Source organism: Polistes dominula, unplaced genomic scaffold (genome assembly GCF_049000335.1).
Source record: "Polistes dominula isolate Pdom_NZ unplaced genomic scaffold, Pdom_raw_medaka scaffold_35, whole genome shotgun sequence".
Classification (NCBI taxonomy): Eukaryota; Metazoa; Arthropoda; class Insecta; order Hymenoptera; family Vespidae; genus Polistes; species Polistes dominula.
Genome location: NW_028300968.1, coordinates 1,813,592 through 1,836,444, shown reverse-complemented (window position 1 = coordinate 1,836,444; position 22,853 = coordinate 1,813,592). Strand labels below are relative to the sequence as shown.

At 25.1% G+C, this 22,853-nt stretch overlaps 10 non-coding genes across 10 annotated transcripts; 2 read left to right on the top strand and 8 right to left on the bottom strand.

The window, feature by feature from the left end:
• The first annotated feature begins 5,157 nt into the window (after positions 1 to 5,157).
• On the top strand, positions 5,158 to 5,229 carry TRNAQ-UUG (transfer RNA glutamine (anticodon UUG)). The gene has a single exon. It is a non-coding gene; the product is annotated as a tRNA-Gln (tRNA).
• A 13,026-nt stretch (positions 5,230 to 18,255) lies between these two features.
• Positions 18,256 to 18,350, top strand: TRNAY-GUA (transfer RNA tyrosine (anticodon GUA)). Its single transcript has 2 exons — positions 18,256 to 18,292; positions 18,315 to 18,350. It is a non-coding gene; the product is annotated as a tRNA-Tyr (tRNA).
• Positions 18,351 to 18,693: 343 nt separating this feature from the next.
• On the bottom strand, positions 18,694 to 18,765 carry TRNAQ-UUG (transfer RNA glutamine (anticodon UUG)). Its single transcript has one exon. It is a non-coding gene; the product is annotated as a tRNA-Gln (tRNA).
• A 91-nt stretch (positions 18,766 to 18,856) lies between these two features.
• Positions 18,857 to 18,928, bottom strand: TRNAQ-UUG (transfer RNA glutamine (anticodon UUG)). The gene has a single exon. It is a non-coding gene; the product is annotated as a tRNA-Gln (tRNA).
• Positions 18,929 to 19,032: 104 nt separating this feature from the next.
• On the bottom strand, positions 19,033 to 19,104 carry TRNAQ-UUG (transfer RNA glutamine (anticodon UUG)). Its single transcript has one exon. It is a non-coding gene; the product is annotated as a tRNA-Gln (tRNA).
• Positions 19,105 to 19,188: 84 nt separating this feature from the next.
• TRNAQ-UUG (transfer RNA glutamine (anticodon UUG)) lies at positions 19,189 to 19,260 on the bottom strand. The gene has a single exon. It is a non-coding gene; the product is annotated as a tRNA-Gln (tRNA).
• An 84-nt stretch (positions 19,261 to 19,344) lies between these two features.
• On the bottom strand, positions 19,345 to 19,416 carry TRNAQ-UUG (transfer RNA glutamine (anticodon UUG)). Its single transcript has one exon. It is a non-coding gene; the product is annotated as a tRNA-Gln (tRNA).
• Positions 19,417 to 19,500: 84 nt separating this feature from the next.
• Positions 19,501 to 19,572, bottom strand: TRNAQ-UUG (transfer RNA glutamine (anticodon UUG)). Its single transcript has one exon. It is a non-coding gene; the product is annotated as a tRNA-Gln (tRNA).
• A 91-nt stretch (positions 19,573 to 19,663) lies between these two features.
• On the bottom strand, positions 19,664 to 19,735 carry TRNAQ-CUG (transfer RNA glutamine (anticodon CUG)). The gene has a single exon. It is a non-coding gene; the product is annotated as a tRNA-Gln (tRNA).
• Positions 19,736 to 19,826: 91 nt separating this feature from the next.
• On the bottom strand, positions 19,827 to 19,898 carry TRNAQ-UUG (transfer RNA glutamine (anticodon UUG)). Its single transcript has one exon. It is a non-coding gene; the product is annotated as a tRNA-Gln (tRNA).
• Between the last annotated feature and the right edge of the window lie 2,955 nt (positions 19,899 to 22,853).

Sequence of the window (22,853 nt, the reverse complement as noted above, 5' to 3'; positions counted from 1 at the left end):
TTTTAATAATAATAATAGAATTTTAATTATATATATTTATAATTTTTAATTTTATAAATTTAATTTTGTAAATTAATTTTGTAAATATTTTTAATAATAGTAATGTTTTAATTATATATTTACGTTATTACATTTTACATAATAATAATATTTTAATTATTGTATATATTTAATATTTTTAATTTTATAAATTAAATTTTATAAATTAAATTTTCTAAATTAAATTTAAAAAAATGTAATAAACAAATTTATTTCTATACGTGTTTCCTATGATACAAATTAATAATACGTAATATGAATCCTATATTTTTACATGTACATACTATATATAGTATGACTGACAAACATATGAATAAAATTAGCCAAGAATAAAATAATTTTTTATATAAAAGATAAATGATGATTAACTTCTTCCTTATAAATCGAGTAACTAGATGGTTAAAGAGTCACGTTAGTCACGGATCATTTTGTTAGCAGGCGTGACGAGCATGTGTGTGCTCAACATATTTACATATATACATACATACATATATGTATATACAATAGTTCTTTTATTTTTCTATGTTTTAATTCGCGTCGGTCGGTTGAGTCTTTCATACACTCCAAGTGTATAAACCCTCGTCACCCTTTTTCTTTCCTACCCCCCTTCCCTATCTCTCCCTTTTTTACTACTTCTTTTTTCCTTTTCCAACTTATGCGATGACTTACCCTTTGCCATTTTTTTTTTACTTAAAGATGAACGTTTTTAAACTTGAACGTTTGCTATGCGCGAGTCAGACACGTGGCGTTATAGGGGTCATAATGCACGTAAATGCAATTCGACGTTGCATCGCGATCACTGACCTAAATGCATGTCTAGACTTGAAACATTTCACATAAATCATACCTAGAAAAATATATAGTATATATACATATATAGAAGTATATATGTAATATTATTTATAGTATTTTACTATTAAATATATAATATTTTTATATATACTGTATATAATATGTGTTAAATGTTATCTTGTGTACTTGTTTAATTGTTAAACAAAAATTTTCACATAACTTCTATATATGTAGATATATAATTTTATTTATAATATATTATTATTATATATAATATAATACTTTTATATTTATTATAAAAGTTTTATTATTTATAATATATTGTATAAGCAATACTTATAATATATTAAGTTATTATATATAATATATTTTTTATAAGTTACATATTATAAATAACATAGTTAATATATTAAGAGATTATATAAATTACATATTATATAAATAACATAGTTTATATATTAAGTTATTATATATATATAATATATTATATAAATTGCATATTATAAATTACATATATAATATATTAAGATATTATATAAATTACATATTATAAAAAATTACATATATAATATATTATATACGTAATACTTTTATATACATTCCAAGCATGTTAAATATTATCTTATACTTATCTAAATATAAGATAATAATTTTCACATACTTCCTATACTTAGAAAAATACATATATAATATTATTTATAACATATTACATACATAATACTTTTATATATATTCCAAGCGTGTTAAATGTTATTTTGTACTTGTCTAATTGTAAGAAAAAAAAAAAAAGAAACTAAAGAAAGAAAGGAAGTAAAAAACAGAAGGATGAGTAGGGAAGGAGTTAGAAATTGCATTATTCATATTTCATCTCGTGCAGCAAGTAAGTTTATGCCATAGTAGGAAGTCATGATCATACCGAGGGTCGTGCAAACCTACTCGTCGACGAGACACGAGCAACGTGCATACATTAGAGATCATTAGGCCTTACAAGGTAAATTAGAGATTATAAATGTAGACGTGTGGTATAGGTTGAAATTGCTCGAAGGGAGAAAGATGGAGACAGAGAGAATGATAGGAATGAGAAAGACAGAAAGAGAGAAAGAGAGAGAAAGAGAAAGAAAGAGATAGAGATAGAGGAGGTTGAATCGATCCAATTAAGAGGATGAGGAAAATGCGAAGAGAGACGTATGCCAACGAATATGGTCGCGGGGCAGTAGGTACGGCTCCGATAGATAATTCATGCCTCCCCTGGTTTACGAGATATCAATCTTTAATCCAACCCAAGCCTTTATTAACCATCTCTACCTTCTATTGTTCGCAATATTCCACGAAGGGTCATTTACGAAAGAGTAATTTCAAGGTGTCAAAGAGGTTCGATTTCATTTATTAAAAACCGTACTTTTACATACTCGATAGAAATTCTTATTTTTTTTTTTTTTTTTTTAAATATCCTACACGTGTTTCTAATTTTCTTTTTTTTTTTTTATTATTCTTTCTTTACTTTTACGATATGGAAGAAGAAGAACAATATGAAGAAGGGTATTTATTAAGATTATAAAATGACAGTGTATCGTTAGTTTAAATGAAGACGAATTGATGAGAATGAGAATGAGAGAGAAAGAGAGAGAAAGAGGGTTTTGTCATTCATAATTAATTGAAAAGAATCAAACGATAGCGAATGGGAATGTAGAAAAAGAAAAAAAAATGATAGGGTCGAAAGATGGGGTAGGGATTTTTAAATTCAACGAATTTATAAAACATATTCAAAGGGAAAAAAGGGGTCGCAACTGCGACAAGGGACGAAGTACCTACTACGGCGTATCAAAAGGCAGAAGAGAGTGAGAGAAGGGTAAAGGGAGAAGAAGAGAGAAGGGAAAGAGAGAGAGAGAGAGAGACATTGAATGAAAAGGGCGCGAAGCACATCGCAAGGTTTTCCTATCGTTGAAATGATCAAAATGATCGAAAGGTGGTGAACAACGTCGTTGATGGTGATGGTGATGGTTATGGTGGTGGTATTGGTAGTGGTGTAGAGTCGTCGGCATTTCGCGAGAAGGGCAAACTGTAAAGTGAATCTCATTAGTCGTACCCCGATGCATGCCGACAGCAGGGGGCGTCACTTTGATGTCAAACGAGCTGCCCCCGGGGCCGTACTGCTATAGTACGTGCCATTATTGTTATTATACGATAAGAGGCCCGTTTCTAATTATCGTGATGGGAGTGAGAAAGAAAAACGGAAGTCACTGCTATTGATATCGACTACTTGTTTCGATCTTTTGCAAATGATAATGATAAGAAGATGAAAGAATCACGAATTGTTATTATAGTTATCCAGTTTTTCTTTTTTTTGTTGAAAAAAGATTATTTTTCCTTTTAATGATTTTTATTTCGTACTACACATCTTTATTTTTTTTTTATAATTGTGTGTGTGTTTATACTTTGATTTATTTATTAATTGTAATTTGGAAAAAGGTAGGAAACATTTAATGCAAATTTGTAGATTATATATACTTTTATAAATAACTAATAGTAATATATATTATCGTATATATTATTATTAATAATAATATATGGATAAATAAATATTGTAAGTAATAATTATAAAATTAATTATACAATAATATTATAATAATTAATATAGGTAATAATAATATTATTACCTATTAATTATAATATATATATATATAATTACCTAGTTTATTTATTAATTGTAGTTTGGAAAAAAGTTGGATTTAGTTAACTTTACTTTTATATATAATTAATAATAATATATATTATTAGGCATATATTATTATGTATATATTACTGAAATATAATATTATTTTTAATTGAATTTAATAATATTATTTAAATTTATACAAAACTATAGTTGAGTTTATTGATTCAGTAATGCTCCTTACTGTATATATTATTATTATTAATATATGAATAAATAATTATCGTAATTAATGATTATAAAATTAATAATACAATAATATTATAATAATTATTAGCCGATAATAATATTTAAGCACAAAAGGGGTGATAAAGTAATATTAGTTATGTTTTTTTACAGTCGAAGGAACGATTAGAACGCCTCAATTACAACGATTTTAGAACGATAGAAGATCCGGTGTGTAGGAAAGTAATATGGGGAAGGGTGGCGATTAAGCTTTCGAGTCCCAGGGTGGTACTCGATATTAATTTTTCTCCCCCTTTTGCGTTTGGCTTAATCGTTCGTGCTATTTTATATATCTATCTCTTTATTTCTCTCACTCTCTTTCTCTCTTTCTATCTTTTTCTCTCTCATTCATTCTATCTTCAAAATGTAACAGTATAAAATGATCCGGTTGTAAAACGATCTAGAAAATAAATTCGTAGTGGGCCAGAGAGCACATGTCACACTGATTGCACATCCGCTTCCGTAGAGTTTATCCATGGTGGGCCATTATAAAATCGGTCCCACATTGAAAAAGTAACATAATATTTATTGCCAGGTTCCGTTCAATTAAGGGTTGACAACACGATTCTCGCTTGTGTTGTAAAAACGAAGAAGAAATACGAGATTGAATAAAATAAAAAGAGAGAAAGAATATGAATTAGGGGTAGCGTGTTAAGCGTGGGGGAAGGGGGTTGAGAGCTGAAGAGGAGGAGAAATGGCGGGGGTAGTTTCAAACGCGCGTAAATTCTTTCTCTTTCGGTTGTCGATCCATTTCTAAATCTATGGACCTTTTTAAGAGGGGTCTATGTGTGTGTATATGTGTGTATGTGTGTGTTGGCCTGAATTTATATCATTCGCCCTTCCTCCCCCCCCCCATCCTCACTCTCACTCCTCTTCTTCCGATTTGGGACGACTCTCGCGAGCGAAATTGTTCAAGGGCCCTGTCTTTTTCTTATTGTACGACGACAACGACTACGACGAGGGTTAGAAAGGAGTGCCGAACACGCATCACTGAACATCACAAATAGAGTCGTATTTAGAAAAGAGGGATCTACCGAAACGAGTTGGTCGTCTATTGTATTACGTAACGTGCCGTGCTACAATCATCTTTTTCCGATCTTTCTTTTATATCTTTATTTTTTTTTTTTTTTATTCCTTTTTCTTTTTTTTCACACTCTATTTAATGGCGATTAAAAAGTGAGGTTATAATTGTTTTAACATCACGAACGATATTGTTTTGTTTTATTTCTTTTCTTTCTCCGAGATTTGAGGTCTTACAAGTGTTAAGATTTTTTAATTATTATAATTAATAAATAATTGTTATTAAAAAAATGATATAATATACAATTGAATAATATAATGAATACTATTTGATAAATATAGGGTAACTTGCCGAAGAATTATATCGAGGTCCCATGGTGTAATGGTTAGCACTCTGGACTTTGAATCCAGCGATCCGAGTTCAAATCTCGGTGGGACCTTAAGAATAAAATTTTTTTTTTTTTTTTCATTGTAAAATCCTATATAAATAATATTTATAAGTTATTTTACATATTATTGCAAATAAAAGTAAATGTTTATTTATATTTATTTGTAAATAAAATAAGTAACTTCGTTAGAATAGGTTTTTACGAAGAGTTTGTTTGGGATGAATGATCATTTTGTGATAGGTTTTTCTTTCGTTTATTTTTACCATAAAAACATGAATTAATTTATTTAACGACTTATGATAAAAATAAACACGACATACGTTAATGATTAGATAATTTGATAAATGTTATGTAAAAACAAGTACTCTGTCTGCGTGTAGACTATAATCGTTCGTAGATTAAACTCTAATTGCTGAACTCCGAATAACGTTTCACGAATCGTGACAACGTGATTTTATCTTACACGAATATATATATATATATATGTATATTATACAGGATGTATCACAATTAACTTATCAAATTTTTGTTCAATGTGCCGAATAACACCAAAATTATTTCATTCATTTTACATTATAATTATGTAAATATTATCGATCGAATCGTTAAATTTAATGTAATATTTGTTTTTTGCACAGCTCACTATCGTAATTATCAGCACGTGTAATTAAAAAAAAAAAATTGGATTTTTTTTCGTTTTTATAATAAAGTTGAGTTCAGAAGTGTTTCCTTATCGACATGACATGATAAAAAATCGATAAAACGGTGGATTTATCTTACGTTATTACTTGTAGTTACATTTTTTTATATTTATCAAAAGTCATATTAAAATAATCAATGTAGAAAAATATCTTAATTATTGGAATAATATTTTTTACATAATCAAATCATTTTCTTAATAGAGTCTCGTCAAATATATTTCGTTTATTTTAATTTACAATTATTTCTATTTATAAATTACAAAAAAAAGGAATAAAATAAAATAACAATTAACCGATTATTTTAATTGTACAATTTATAAATAATTTATAATTTTAATTTCTATATTAATAAAATAAATTAATTAACCGGTTATTTTAATTGTACAATTTGTAAAAAACTTATAAAGTTTATTATGTTAATTAAAAAGTAATTGCATTGAAACACCGTATATACATCGTTTATTTTAATTTACAAATAATTCTATTTAAAAATTACAAAAATAGGAATAAAATAAAATAACAATTAACTGATTATAGTAATTGTACAATTTATAAAAAATTTATAAAGTCAATTATGTCAATTTAAAAAAGTAACTCCATTAAAACACCGTGCATACATCGTTTATTTTAATTTACAAATAATTCTATTTAAAAATTACAAAAATAAGAATAAAATAAAAAAAAACACTTAATTAATTGATTATTTTAATTATACAATTTATAAAAAATTTATAAAGTCAATTATTTCAATTAAAAAAGTAATTCCATTGAAACACCGTGTATACATTTATATTTCATATTAGCAACATACGCGTATACGTGTTTACAATTTTAGGAGGTGATCTATTTCAACATAATTTCTTCCATCATGGAGAGGTGGAGGTGGGGGGGTGTGGAGAAAGGGGTGAAAACACTTTCATGAAACGTAGCTGGTTCGTTCGTTCGTCAAACACTTATCTTCGATCGGTAGGACGACGCATTGACTTTTACTACCCGCTGTTGCACCTGGTCGCATTCGTTTTCATACAAAATTATGGCGTGACGCGATACTACCGGTGATTGGAAGGAAAAAACCAAAAAAAAAAAAAAAAGAAATGAAAATTCAACGCACATACACATTCACATATAAACGTGCGTGAAACAATGTGAATGAAAAAGAATGAGATAGATACAATAGATTAAATCTTTTGACATGATAGGATAAGATCAGTCGTTTTGAAAATGTATAATCGACATAATTATACACACATTCATTCTTATTCGTTTATTTGTAGATAATCATTATCATTTATTAACGATATGCACGCAAACACGTAAAACAAGTACATATATTAGAATCTTATCGAACTAACAGAGATAATCATGACTCTTTGTTAATAAACAAATAATTGGCGATTAATAAAATAATATTGCGATTATAAATTGAGATATAAACTATCCTATCTTTCAAGTTGAATGAAACTGCACACAGTGTGGAAAATTTGATTAAAATCGGTTCAGTAGTTTAGGAATTCATTGCGGACAAACAAAGTGTGTGATACGAAATTTATATATATTTAAGATATATAAAGATTAATTAAAGTATCAAATTGAAATTTGATTTACAGATTAGATTTGATAAAACAATACTAAATACAATTAATAAAATTACAAGTACAGTAAATTAAATTACAATTACAGTACAATTAATTAAAAGTAGTTAAATACTAAGTACAATTACTTATTGAACATTGATTTTGAAAACAAACAAACAAAAGATGTAAAAAAGAAACAAAGTTAATTTTTATTCTATTATTAGAATTACCAAATATTAGAATAATATTATTATTAAATAATAACATTATAGTAATAATATTTGATAATAATATATATAATAATTAATATAGTGTAAAAATTATATTAAAATAAATAGTGTATAATTAAAGTATCAAATTGAAATTAGATTTATAGATTAGATTTGATAAAACAATACTAAGTACAATTAATTAAATACTAAGTACAATTACTTATAGAACATTGATTTTGAAAACAAACAAACAAAAAATTTCAAAAATGAAACGAAGTTAATTTTTATTATCGACTTTAATTTTGACTTTTTTTTTCTTTTTCTTTTGAAGAGTATCGAAAAAGTGTAAGAAATAAGAGAATGATGGGGAATAGATGGATCACGCGAGTACGGATTACACGTTTCGTCATTACGGTAGTATTTTATCGTTCGCCTGAGTTATGGGGTTCCGCTCGTTAACCGGAAACTTCCAAAGGAGAAGAAGGATTCCCGTCTCCTACGTTAACGTTCAAATTTAAATTGAGAAAGTATTTTACGAGCGAGCAAGAGTTTCACGGTAGCGTTGTCACATCTTGATGAACTTCCGGTAACGATCGTAGGGAAAATGTCCTTCTCGACTTACGTCGAGACGATGTCTTCTTCTTCTTCTTCTTCTTCTTCTTCTTCTTCCTGTTTCTTATTCGTCTTCTTCTTCTTCTTCTTTTTTATTTCTTCGTCTATTACAAGTTATTTTATCTGTAGTAATCGTCGTCGTTTCGTGAAAATCTACTAAATGAGTGTAAAATCTTGGGGAGGTGATTTAACGCACGAGACTTGAGATTAATTTCATTATTTATTATATCATTAAACAATTTCATTTACTTAATATTTTCAACCATTATTTTATATTAGCTTTGATATTTTATAATATAATATATTTTTCAATTGTTATATTATATTATATTATCTTTGAATTATTAGATTGTCAACTAAGATTTCGTCGTGTTTTATTTAAATTTAAAATAATTTTTCTATCTATTTATTTTTATTATAATATATAATTAATTTAATATAATAAGTATTACATATATTTTTTATTGATTAAATTATTGGGTTGGTAATTAAGTTTATTTTTAGTAAAATAATTTCTAATAAATATAATCTGAAAATATATTATATATATTTTTTATTGATTGAATTATTGGATATTGGTAATTAAGTTTATTTTTAATAAAATAATTTCTAATAAATATAATCTGAAAATATATTGATTCAATTTTGTTTCATTGGTTGAATTATTGGATTGGCAATTAAGTTTATTTTGTAATAAAATAATTTCTAATAAATATAATCTGAAAATATATTATATATATTTTTTATTGATTGAATTATTTGATATTGGCAATTCAGTTTATTTTTAATAAAATAATTTCTAATAAATATAATTTGAAAATATATTAGTTGAATTTGGTTTCATTCGTTGAATTATTGAATTGACAATTAAATTTATTTCAAATAAAATAATTTGAATCAATGCTGTTCCTAAAGTTGATGAAGAAACAAGAATTGGTGTAGCTTTTACTATTAGTAATCAAAAATATAATCTGAATATAGTATATATATATTTTATTAGGTTGTTCGGAATGTCGTTTCGTTTTTCGCTGACGCAATAATGACATTAGTTGATGCAAACCGACAAATAGTAACACATGAAATCGATGAGAGATTAAATTTATCACATTTCAACTATTTATGACCACTTGAAAAAATTAGGTTTAACCTCGAAACATAAATTATCTTCATTTTTACTAAAGACAAACGAAACGACTTTCCGAACCACCTAATATAAAAAACAATATTTAAGACAATCATGTTAATAAAATACCATACCATACCATAAGTAGTTATAGGTTGTCATAATTTATTGAATTCATTTTTATAGAAAAATCATGTTTTCATGTTACCATAATATATAGGATTAAACACGTACACGTTTCAATTTTTCAATAATATTTTCTAAACACCTAATGGATTATATTTTTCAGGTATGATTAGACGTTAGAGTTAGATAATAGAAAGCGTAGTGTCAGAGGTGCGATAAATTAGACATACACCTGACAGTTGCATAAATGTTCTCTCTCTTTCTCTCTTTTTCTCTGTTGAAAGCACGCGTTTCTTTATATTCCATAGACTAAAGTAACAAAAAAAAGTCAAACTAGACTCAAAATAAAAAAATAAAAAAACTACGGAAAAGAAACAAAAAAAAAAAATAAAACAAAAAAAGAATGAAAAAAGAAGTAAATAAAAAAATGTATTAAACACGGAAAGTAAAAGAAGTGTATAATAAACAATATAGGTGGCATGAGAGTGTATTCACATTTAAAATGGATGAGCTCAACGGCAAAAGCATTTATCTTTCGAGCTTGCATGCTTTTACTTACTCCTATCGCTTTTGTTCCATCTCTGACTCGTTAGACTTCTATTTTCTTTTTCTTTTTCTTTTTCTTCTTTTTCTTCTTCTTCTTCTTTTCTATTTTTTATTTATTTTTTTTTTTTCGGTGTATTTCGTAGGCATCACAAACACTGATAACCGATCAGGCGACAGACAAATAGGCAAAAATAAAAATTAGATAAGAGATATGGTAAAATGGAAATACTAGAATAAAAGATATTGTAAATATTAGGGTAATTTATAAAAATTCATAAGAGAGAGAAAAAGAGAGAGAGAGAGAGAGATGAATTATTAGTTTGAATATATTTATATTTGGATATTTAAATAATTTGTTAATTGAAATAAAATTATATTTAATTTGAAATGTTTATCAGGTTTGGTCAGAGTTCTGTTCTTATTTTTTTTTTTGGAAGGATTTTGTTAGTTGTTTTTTATTAAATTTGTATATATATATTATATATTGTAATAATATTAATTATTTTAATAGAGTATTCTATTAAAGTAATAGTATTCTATTTTTTTAGGGATTTTGGTATATGTTTACTATAAATTTGCATATACTATATATATTACATTTTAATAATATTAATTATTTTAATAGTATCCTTTTAGAGTAATAGTATTCTATTTTTTTTAAGGATTTTTTTATATGTTTTTTATAAATTTGTATATGCTATATATATTATATTTTATTAATATTAATTATTTTATTAGAATATTCTATTAAAGTAATAGTATTTTATATTTAAAATATTTTTTGTATTTGTTTCTTTATAAATTTCTATATAATACTATATATATATATATTATATTGTAATAATATTAATTATTTGAATAGAGTATACTATTAAAGTAATAGTATTCTATTTTTTTTTAAAAGATTTTTATTATATGTTTTATAGAATGTTTTAATAGAATATTTGAATAATATTCCAATAGAAAAATATACAACAAAATATAATAATGAAACCATTTAATATTGCATTTTTCAATGCTCTTATAATTACCATTACAACATTTATCAAAAATCAACCCTTTAATTATAATAGTTCACATTTTCTATGTTTATCTAATGTTAGTTCCAATGAAACGATCAAACTTAGCTAAGAACATTTACCATGTAGAGATTACGATAAATTTATGAGAATATAGACACCCATAGCTTTTACCAAGTAACCTTACTCTCTCTCTCTCTCTCTCTCTATCTCTCTCTTTCTCTCTCTCTTTCTCTTTCTTTTTCTCTCTTGCCCTTTAAAATCGATTTTCCAAAGTACACCTGCAAAGTCTACGACGACATTCATGCGCCGGGATAGAAAGAGAGACTGACTATAGACTGTCATGCAAATGAGATCATGCGAATCTGCAGGGAAGGAAGAAACTTACGATCTTGACTCTCGTAATTAGAATTTGCTGACTAAGGGGAATACTTTTAATTATCCATTTATCTATTAATGCCTTTTCTACAATGCATCTTTTTTTTGTTTTTTTATTTTTTATTCTTTTTTTCACTTATAATATCAAGAATCAATTATAACGAGTTAATCAGTTAAATTATTACAAATCAATCAACAATATTATAATAACTACAATTACAGGATTTCTTACTTAATATCATTATGATCAAATTTATACAAATACACCATTAAAAAAATAGTATAAACGTATACAATAGAAAATAAAAATCATATTTTATTGATTTAAAAAAAAATAAAAAAAAGGATGAAAAGATCAACACAAATCAATCAACAATATTATAATAACTACAGTTACAGGGTTTCTTACTTAATATCATTATGATCAAATTTATACAAATACACCATAAAAAAAGTAGTATAAACATATACAATAGAAAATAAAAATCATATTTTATTGATTTAAAAAAAAAAAAAAAGAAAAGGATGAAAAGATGCAATTTGTTTTTTGTTTTTGTTTTTTTGTTTAATATTGGACATGTGTGAGAATTTGTTTATAGAAAAATAATTCGAACTAATAAAAAGGGAAAAATAAAAATGAAACAATATTTGTCTTAGTTTAAATAGTAACCAATCAAATTATGCGAATTGTGTAGAAAATACAATGATATAGATAATCATGCTATATATACATATATGTGCCCATAATTATGAAAGTGGTCTAAGTCATATATGAGCTGTTCAGTGCACACATCGATTAATCGATCTCATATCTCTTGTTTCAAGATATTTAAAGATTTATATTTGAACACTAGATAATATCTACGATTCATTTTTACTAATATCGTAAAAATTACATTGAATTTATTTAGTTTATAATAATACAGTGCGTAATAACTGATAAATTCATTTTTTATTAACTTTGACTTAGACTACTTTCATAATTATGGTCACATATATATATTCATAGAATACATAGAATCCTTGTTCTGAGGGAATACAACGAATAGGTTGATATCTCTTTTCCCGTGAAGTTTAACAGTAACCGTAAAAATAACGTAGCGTTAAATTAAACAGATTTATACGTTGGTCTGACGAAATTTATCGACGTTTAAAACTTCTCACTGTGTAGTTTCAGTCAATCGGTAACGTAAAACACATTTACCTGTATACAAATACATATATATAATAGTATTACCTATCCCTCACCTGTGTCTTTTAACTTTTTCACTACTACAGGCCACTATAGTGATCCTACATAAAATGTTGTGTATTTTACATACGACGAACATATTATACAGTTATAGCATATCAAATATCCAATTATGGACATGTAATTTTAATGTTTTGTTTCTTTCAATTAAAAATAAAAATCAATTAATATCAGTAACAAAATTATTCAAAAATAAAGTGCAGTTTTGTTACTGCACGTATTTGCAATCTTTACAGTAGAAGAAAATACGCCTGTAGCGAAAGAATTAAACACAAAATTTGTTTAGAAAAGTTCACTTACACAAGTGAATGTGTGTTGGTGCGTACTACAATTATCTCAAAAGTATACTTCCTTTTCACTCTATTTAATTACTATGACACTGTAAAACTATCATCGAAACTTATGCGTGAGATAATGCACGAACAGTGAGTGGCTTCCTGTAAATTTGTGAGAAGTAGAAGAAGAAGAAGAAGAAGAAGAACAGGAGAAGTAGGGAGAAGGGTGGATAGGTAGGGGAAAAGCATTAAAGGGAAAACAGCCCTCGATTGGATAACAAACATTTTATCGGGTTTAATTTTGCGAACGAATTTCGTTTTGGAGACATTAAAACAACTTTAACGTCGCCTTACGGTAATAAATAATATTATGCGAGTGTTACGAAATCTTTCCTTCCCTTTTCATTCCACCTCACCCTTTCTATCTACCCTTCTCTCTTATTCGCGCCTTGCAATTAAATAACATTGCGATATATATATATTTATATCGTTTGGAGTTATAACTCGGATCCTCTTACCATAGTTTATAGTCCAAATAGTATTTTCCTTAAATCCAAACATAAACTTAACCCCGTGTCTCCATTTTTCTTCCTTTTTTTTTTTTTTTTGGTTTCAATACATCCTTCTCTTTTTTATTTATCTTCTTCCTTTTCGTGGATTCGATGAATCACATGTGCCCTTGTAAATTGTACAACAGGAATTTAAGTGTTGTAATGTTATTTCGTTAAATATAAAATGAATAGAGAAATAAGAAGGGATACTTTTACAGTTTGTGTGTGTGTGTGTGTTTTTTTTTTTTTAATTCGTTACGATATATATATTATATATTATATTATATAATTATGTAATATAATATATTTATTCTTATTATATTATAATATATAATATAATATATATTATAAGTCTAAAATACATACAATATTTTTATTTTAAATTAATATAATAATAATATAATAATAATATAATAATATAACAATATAATAATAATATAATAATAATAAAATAATATAATAATAATATAATAATAATATAATAATTTAACAATATAATAATAATATAATAAGAATAAAATAATATAATAATAATATAATAATAATATAATAATATAATAATAATATCATAATAATAATAAAATTATATAATAATAATAAAATAATATAATAATAATATAATAATAATATAATAATAATATAATAGTAATATAGTAATAATATAATAATAATATAATAATAATATAATAATATAATAATAATATAATAATAATATAATAATATAATAATAATATAATAATAATATAATAATAATTTAATAATAATATAATAATATAATAACAATATATTAATAAAATTATATATATATATATATATATATATATATATATATATATATATGTATGTTTTTATACAAGTTATGTAATATTATTATTAATATTAATATTATATTAATTTAAAATAAAAAAATAATTAATGTTACGGATTAAATTTGAAATAACAATTATAATAATTATAATATATATAATATATATTTAATGAATAATAAATTTTGATGTTAAATGATATATGTTATTTTTTTATTTTTTATATTTTGTTGTTGCGTGCAAAATAAACTAATCTTGTCATCTTATATAATAGCATGAATTCATCACGAAACCATGTCCGACTCATTCTAAAGTGTTTCGCTGATCCACTTTCTCCCCTCTCTTATTCCTTCACATTACAGAATGTGTATGTATATATATATGTATATACATATGCACCCACCAGTGCAATGTTTTTTCTCGTGATTCTTTTCGCACGCTTACACAGATGCCAAACGAGATACTTTTAAAGCATGTGCATGTTTACATTCAACAGTTTGATTAATGAACTCAAACATGGTAAGACTAACACACATTTCACTTTCACCTTATGCACTTTTAATATTTATTATTCTCTTTTTAAATCATGCGAGATTGATATTTGTTCTCTTTTTTTTTTTATTTTTTTTTATTTTAACGTTGACAAATATGTAAGAATGTTGTTATTACATCGTACAGAAAAAAGGACTATTAAAGTATCTTCTTCTTTGATTAGAAAAAAAAAAAAAAAACATAAGTCAACATATATCAGAATTAATCAAAACTTGAATGTTAAAACTTTTACTTGGAAATTGAATAAATGGATTTTTTTCTTTTTTTCTTTTTTGGTAATAATTTATTACATTGTAAATATTTAATAATAATAATAAAAAATGTACAAACTTTAGGTTCACTCTAAAGTTAAATGAAAAAAACAAAAAATACAAGGAAGATAAAAGGCTATATAAAATAATATAAAACACATAGTTAGATATCGTAGTAGACAAACAAATTTTTACAGGCAGTTAAGTCGCGACATTGTATACGATGTAAAAGAGTCAAATACACCATTTGACTATAATCATTTCGATACCGGAAGATAAGGCAGCCATTTCTTGGCCTACAAAAACGATCTTTCTTCAAAAAGATCTATTTTTTTTCTTCTTTGTTTTTACAAAACATCACACGACGATTTTCTACTTAAACTCCTTCTGCATTTTTACGCACAGTCCAAGTATTTTTGTCATGGAATAAAAATGTATGAAGAAGAAGAAGAAATAAAATAAAAGAAGAAAAAAGAATTAGGGGTGTCTTAGTTAAACGTCAGTGGCACCTTTAAAAAGTATGAAGCAGCAAACCCCTCCCTTAATAACGGCACTTTTACGATATAAGTTTTCGCAAGGAGTATAATCGGGGGAGGGTGGAGGGAGGGAGGGAAGGGTGGTTGGTTGAATTGGGTTGAGTTGGGTTAGGTTGGGTTGGTAAGAGTGGAGAGTTGAGAGATGGTGTTAGTGGTATCAAGCTATGAACGAAGACCCCGTAGGACGTAATAAAATGCATTATAATTGGCGTGACGCACGTAAATCTCGAATATCAGACTTTTACGAGTTAGGTTGGCAAATTGGCCTAAGGCGTTCGTTCCTTCCTTCCTTCCATCCTTCCATCCTTCCTTTCGTAATTCAAGGAAGATATGGAAAAGAGCATCATGGTTGTTGAAACGGTTACGAACCTTTCTTGTCATATGGGGGAAGGTAGAAAGGTAGGGGATGGAAGGGGAGTTATGTTATTGATATTGAAGATTAAGAAGATTTTCCTATGGGTCTATAACCCAAAGATCGTTTACTATATTCTTTATATATATATATAATTTGAAAATGATATAAATGTGTGTCTGTGTGTGTGTGTGTGTACATAATTATATATAAAAAATTTTAAAATATATATAAGTTATAATAAATATATAAAATATATTAAAATAAAATATATAAAATTTTATAATATAATATATTAATATATTAATATAATATAATATATATTAATATATAGATATATTAAAATATATATTATAATATATAATATAAAATAAATTTATTAATATAAAATATAATAATATAGAATATATAAAATTTTAAAATATATATATATAAAATATAATAATATGAAATATATAAAATTGTATAATATAATATATTAATATATAATATATTATATTATATAAATTATATGTTTATTATTATATTACATATTATACTATATATTATATTATATATTTATATTATTATATAATATAATATATTAATATATAAAATATATTTATATAATATATAATAATATATAGATTTATTAAAATATATATTATAATATATAATATAAAATAAATTTATTATTATAAAATATTATAATATAAAATATATAAAATTTTATATATATGTAAAGTAATTATATATACAATTTTATTATAATAATAATAATATTATTATTATTTATATAAATATAATATATATATTTAATTAATATATTATAATTATATATAATTTATTAATAATAAATAAAATAAAATGATAAAATAATAAATTATAGTGACTTGTACTACAAAATTTGGGCTTGAAAATCCAATTATCCACAACCTGACTTGTAAAACAAACAAACAAATTATTAATCAATTAATCATTACAATAAATAATATTAAACAATTCTAATAATAATAATTAATAAATCCCCGTGAGGAAGCGGGCAGTTAGAATACTTCCTCAGTAATCCCTGCTTGTCGTAAAAGGCGACTAAAAGGGAAAACCTCCCTACAAAAAAAAAACAAGAAAAATTAACTAAATCCTTGGAAAAAAAATACAAAAGAAAAAAAAAACAAAAATAAAAAAAAGGGATTAATAAAAACGTAGAATCGTCCTTGAGACATCTTCTAAAAAAAAAAAAAATACATCCGTCGTCTATATGCTTTTAATCTTTTTCGTTCTCGGATTTCGTTGGATTTCGTTGAACATTTCTTAACATCTTGAAAACTGTCTTGAGATTTTGCAAGCGTTGCGGGCTGTGTCCCTCGTTAAACATTCGTCTCTCATTAAACCTGAGTGAGATCTAACTCCTTAATTCGGCAATGAGGAGTAATTAAGCGTCGGTACGTAGGACCCCCCGATGAAATGAGGATTTAAGGGAAGGAAAGGGTAGGGGAGTTAGGGGAATGGAAAAGAGAGAGACCTTGAAAAAGGAAAGGGAAGAGGAAGAGGAAGAGGAAAAAGGGATAAGGTAAAGGTACTTTGTTTTGCAATAAAACTCGACTTTAATGACTTCATGTAAAAATCCATCCTCCCATCCAGTTTACGAGTGGCCACCATCAATCCACTTTTTAGGTTATCTAACGTTCCTTCCTATAATATATATATATGTATATGTATATGTGTATATTTTCTTCGTTATTTTCTCCTACGACCATAACTTTATAGTTTTATGTAAACTGTAGGAAGCTATGAAACAAGTAAAGGTTGTCTATACGACATTTTCATGGTTATTGGTCAGATTCGATGGTGGTTAGATTTTTTCTTTTGTTTTTTGTTTTTTTTTTTTTCAATTACGTCGTCAACCATTTTGCTTGTTTCTACTTGAGTTTCTGTAATGTGATTAGTCGTTTATTAGAATACATATTAAAGTCACGTGTTTAAGTATTATTATTGCTACGTATGTTAATTAATTATTTAAATTTATTTTTTTATATTTTTTTATTTATATTATTTTTTAAATAATTTTATATGTATATTTTTTTTTGTTTTAAAATTAGTAGAATGCTTTTTTTATTTTATATTATTAAATTATATCGTTGTAGTTAGGAAATATGTTAAATAATATTATGTTTAATAATAATTATAATATTTGTGGACAAATAAAAATCAATTAGAGAGGACCTTCCAATTCCTTCGATAGCTCAGTTGGTAGAGCGGTGGACTGTAGTTGGCTAACTCGTGAAATGGACATCCATAGGTCGCTGGTTCGAATCCGGCTCGAAGGAAGTTTTATTTTTTGACTCCTCTTTTTTTTTGGTTTGTTGATTTCGAGTTAATAATTTTATCCGTTGTTTTAAATAATTCACAATATTATTTTTACTATGATTGAAAAAAAAAAATTGACAATAATTTTTATACACTTAACCATAAAACAAAAAAAAATCCCTAAAAAGATTTTACTTTCGTTTAAAAATTATCCAATTGCATAAAGAAAATATTTATTGTATATTAACATTTTGTTAAAATAATTTATTAGAACAATCTTGCAAATTATTTTTAAAAAAATATTTTAAACAAGACGGCAAAAAAAAAATAATTAACTCCTAACTAAAGTGGAGTTTACTTTTCAGGTTCCACCGAGATTTGAACTCGGATCGCTGGATTCAAAGTCCAGAGTGCTAACCATTACACCATGGAACCGTTGTACCGATCAATCGATTTTTTTTAATATTCTCCTACGATTTATTATTTTTTCCTATAAAATAGTATTAATGGTAATAAAAAAATATTTAGGTTCCACCGAGATTTGAACTCGGATCGCTGGATTCAAAGTCCAGAGTGCTCACCATTACACCATGGAACCGGTGATGAAGGGGTTGATATTCAACAGTTGATTTATGTGGAATAAATTCATGTTATATAAAAATAAATAATTATAGAATAAAAAAAAAATTAACAATTAAATATAGGTTCCACCGAGATTTGAACTCGGATCGCTGGATTCAAAGTCCAGAGTGCTTACCATTACACCATGGAACCGGTGATGATTGTTTACAGTGTAATTTGCAATTTTAATTTTGTTTATTTATCCTTATCAGTTTTCAAAAATTTATTTAAAAGGAAAGGTTCCACCGAGATTTGAACTCGGATCGCTGGATTCAAAGTCCAGAGTGCTTACCATTACACCATGGAACCGGTGATGATTGTTTACAGTGTAATTTGCAATTTTAATTTTGTTTATTTATCCTTATCAGTTTTCAAAAATTTATTTAAAAGGAAAGGTTCCACCGAGATTTGAACTCGGATCGCTGGATTCAAAGTCCAGAGTGCTTACCATTACACCATGGAACCAGTGATGATTGTTTATAGTGTAATTTGCAATTTTAATTTTGTTTATTTATCCTTATCAGTTTTCAAAAATTTATTTAAAAGGAAAGGTTCCACCGAGATTTGAACTCGGATCGCTGGATTCAAAGTCCAGAGTGCTTACCATTACACCATGGAACCTGTTGATGAATGCTTTTTTAACTCTCTGACATGTATTTGTTATTTGCATTATTTTTTTAAAAATATAAAAAATGAAGGACAAATAAAAATTAGGTCCCACCGAGATTTGAACTCGGATCGCTGGATTCAGAGTCCAGAGTGCTAGCCATTACACCATGGAACCCTTTGTTAGGGGTGGTTTATCGTGTGACGTACAAAAGCTACAGTTTTGCGATTTATACATTTTATTTATTAAAATTCAATGCAAAAAGCATAGGTTCCACCGAGATTTGAACTCGGATCGCTGGATTCAAAGTCCAGAGTGCTGACCATTACACCATGGAACCTTGATATTTTTTTACGGTATTTTTATCAAAACAAATTAATAATTCATACATTGAGGTAAAAGTTTGATAAGTTGCTTTGAAACTTTGTCGAGAAATTATTTTTAGAAGTTGCCAGGTTGCTATTTTTATCGGAGTCCGATGGTGAAAGAGGTCAGCCAAAAGATAAAATGTTTTTTGCATTCATGAAAGATTTGATTATTTGATACTTTTAAAATAAATGTTTTTTTTATTAATTATCTAGTTTTTTAAGTAAAGATAACAAGAAGTGTTTTTTACTAATTAAAGATAATAGTCAGATGTATAGAAAGTTTTTATTTTGTGTATGAAATGAGCTATCTTTTGATTATAATAATCGGATAAGAATTTTGGGTGTGTAGTATATAGTTAATATATAGTATATAATAGTATATATATATATATAGTATACTAAATATAGCATATTATATTTAGTATAATATATATAATATAATATACTAATAATTATATGTAAAATATTTAATATAATATTATAATATTTAAATATATTAATATATAAATATTTAAATATTATAAAAATATAATTCAATATTTGTTTAAACATTTATTATAATATTTAAATATATAAATATATAAATATATAAATATTTAAATAATATAATAATATAATATAATATTTGTTTAATAATTTATTATAATATTTAAATATTTAAATATATAAATATATAAATATTTAAATAATATTTTAATATAATATAACATTTGTTTAATAATTTATTATATTTAAATATATAAATATATAAATATATAAATATTTAAATATTATAAAAATATAATATAATATTTGCTTAATAATTTATTATAATATTTATGTGTGTAAGTATTTAAATAATAATAAAAATATTTAATATATTATATATAGTATATTATATATTAAATAATACTATTATATAATAAATAGAATAGTGTTCGTGTTATAAATTTTTATAAACGTAATAAATTATTTTATACAAGGCAAATAAATAAAAAAATAATAATATTTTTTTACACAAATATATACATAGAACAAAGTGTGTGTACACTATGAATCAAAAATAGGGTTAAAATTATCCTAACGTTTGTTTAATCAATTGTTTTGGTACACCTGTCACTTTGGTCATAACCAATTATAATAATCGATATGATTTTAATAAAAATAACAACTATGACTATGGAAAAAAAAAAAAAACAAAAAAAAGTAACAACTAAAATAAGACAATTAAACCAACAAAATTGTAGAAGGAGAAGAGGATTAGGGGATAAGGAGGAGGTGGGGGGTGGAGAGGGGGGTGGTTGGACAATTAATTAAGAAAAGAAACGGGGTCGAAATCGTGGCAAAGTGCAGACCTGCGGAAACCACTCAAATTAATTTCAAGTCAAAGCATATTCTTCGTGATTTGACGTGTTCGAATCAGAATGGGTTCCAAGCAACAACCAGGCTAGTAGAATAGAATGAAACAAGTATGTATATATATATATATATATAAACGGGTGGTGGTAGTAAGGGCAAGCAAGCAAGCAAGCAAGGAAGCAAGCAAGTAAGCAGGAAAGGGAGGGAAGGAACGACGCACCCTTCTAACGAGAATTCGGTAACACCCTCGATTCCATTTGTGCTTATACTTTCCGTACAATACTCTTCCTTACGGTTCGGTGATCCTCGACTGACAGGAATCCCGTGACACTTGCACACCGACACTCTGCTCAGAATGATTCAAAAATACATGACGGTGTATAACTCGTCACGCTCGATAGGTGAGGAAATTCTGTCAGCCGATGACAGCAATCCTAGCAAGTGTCTTTCTCTTTAAATCTACTTTTTCAATTTTATCCTTTTCGAGTATACTGATGGTATCCATTTAGTTTTCTTATTTTAAAGAAATGATTCAATGATTGAGTTCTCAATGATTGAGTTCTCAATGATTTTGTTCAATTATCGTACGTGTCCATTTGTTTTTTTATTTAAAAAAAAAAAATGATTCGACGATTAGGTTCTCAATGATTTTGTTCACTTGTTGTACGTGTCCATTTGTTTTTTTTATTTTATAAAGAAATTATTCAACGATTACGTCCTCAATGATTTTGTTTAATATTTAGTACTGTTATAAATTATATATTAAATTGTTTTTTTGTAATATATTTAATAATTATTTTTAATAATAAATAATAAAGAGATATGGGTTATATAATATTGGAAATATAAATGAAATTATGAATGAAAATTATTTCAGAAAATAAAATATAATATATTAGTAAAATATTAGGGGATTTAATATATATTATAATTTAATATATAAATTATATAGTGTGTAATAAGTAAATTATATTAATAATTGTAGTAATATAAATAATTAGTGTATTATAATATATAAAATAAAATATTATAAGGGGCATTTAATATATTATAATTTAATATAAATTATATAGTGTGTAATAAGTAAATTATATTAATAATTATAGTAATATAAATAATTAGTGTATTATAATATATATAATAAAATATTAGGGGGATTTAATGTATATTATAATTTAATATAAATTATATAGTGTGTAAAAAGTAAATTATATTAATAATTGTAGTAATATAAATAATTACTGTATTATAATATATATATATATATAATAAAATATTAGGGGATTTAATATATTATAATTTAATATAAATTATATAGTATGTAAGAAATAAATTATATTAATAATTATAGTACTATAAATAATTAGTGTATTATAATATATAAAATAAAATATTATAAGGGGCATTTAATATATTATAATTTAATATATAAATCATATAGTGTGTAATAAGTAAATTATATTAATAATTATAGTAATATAAATAATTAGTGTATTATAATATATATTATAAAATATTAGGGGATTTAATATATTATAATTTAATATAAATTATATAGTGTGTAAGAAGTAAATTATATTAATAATTAT